Here is a 1433-nt window from a genome sequence, read left to right on the forward strand (position 1 = left end):
AAAAAAAAACAAAGGGAGGAAAAAATACTTCTGCTGGGACACTAGACTCATCCACAAGTGATTACACAGACACACACTCACACTGTGGGGGCCAAGAGGAGAAGCTCCCCCTTCATGCTCTGAAGGTCTGCGAAAAGTGAACCGACAGAAGGCAGACTCAGGAGAAAAGGCACAGAGATTTATTTCACATGTACAGCACAAGGGACCTGCAGGAGAATGATCACCCGATGACCCAGTGAGGTCCAAATGCTTCTACACCCTTCTTCAGAGGGGAAGGGGTAATGGGGGTGTAGCAGTAGATGATTTTGGGGGGAGAATGAAAGAACCAGGGAGGCAGACATCATCTTGTGATGATTCTCTTTGGAAACTGAATGGGACCAGAGAACAAGCCATGGTTTGGGACAAGGTTTGGGCTCCAGGTGTGGTGTTTGATTTTCAGTCTCTTCCTCTGTGAAATGAGTTTTAATCTTCTCTAGTTAATTAAATTCCAGGAAAGGGATCAAAGACAATTGTGTTCCTCTGTGGCGGGTCCAATTTCTAGGCAGATAAAGAAACTTCAGAGAACAGTCTCATCCTGTACTTTGGGAGCGACAAAGTGTTGAGGGACAGGAAAGGGGGTCAGAAGGTCAGAGAGACCTTTTTTCTTTTGGAGAGAGAGTCTCGCTTTATTGTTTGGGCTAGAGTGCCGTGGCGTCAGCCTAGCTCACAGCAACCTCAAAATCCTGGGCTCAAGCGATCCTCCTGCCTCAGCCTCCCCAGTAGCTGGGACTACAGGTGTGTACTACCATGCCTGGCTAATTCTTTTCTATTTTTAGTAGAGATAGGGTCTCACTCTCACTCTGTCTGGTCTCAAACTCCTGACATCAAGCAATCCTTCCACCTCAGCCTCCCAGAGTGCTAGGATTACAGGCATGAGCTACCACGCCTGGCCTAAGGGGACTATTTTCAAAAACAACTTCCAGTTTATGTTAGGAAGAGGCACAGACTTAGCCCATCTCCTAAAACTTGTCTAAAGCAGTGTTCTTTAAATCATGCTTCCCAGAACACAGATACTCTGCAATTGGCAGGTATGCCACAGACATTTAGAGAAATAATTCAAAGGAAATAATTTTATTTCTATGTCTTCTAAGAGGAGTGGCAGCCTGTCAACTAAGGAAAATGGTCTGCCAGGTGCTCTCTCCTTCTCATCAGCTGTTCCTACCCCCATCAGTTACTGCACAAGGTAGACATTGGCCAGGTAGCCACACTGCCAGGCAATAGTTTCAAGACAACCAAACACACATGTGATGCGTGATAATTTATTCCATTCACATGACTACTCAGAGTAAGTCCAAATTCCTTTTTTAAGACCCCTGGAGTATCAACAGGTGACTGATTAATCAATCATCATACATCCAGATAGAGACTATGTAGCAATAAAATAATTATAGTAA

The 1433-nt window shown here is 45.0% G+C and overlaps 1 protein-coding gene across 2 annotated transcripts in view; it reads right to left on the reverse strand.

Moving 5' to 3' along the window:
- The window catches only part of CLCN6 (chloride channel, voltage-sensitive 6), a 32067-nt gene that overhangs the window by 22895 nt on the left and 7739 nt on the right, over nt 1-1433 (reverse strand). The window lies entirely within an intron of this gene.

This window comes from Propithecus coquereli, unplaced genomic scaffold (genome assembly GCF_000956105.1).
Source record: "Propithecus coquereli isolate 6110/MARCELLA unplaced genomic scaffold, Pcoq_1.0 Scaffold77, whole genome shotgun sequence".
In the NCBI taxonomy this organism is placed as follows: Eukaryota; Metazoa; Chordata; class Mammalia; order Primates; family Indriidae; genus Propithecus; species Propithecus coquereli.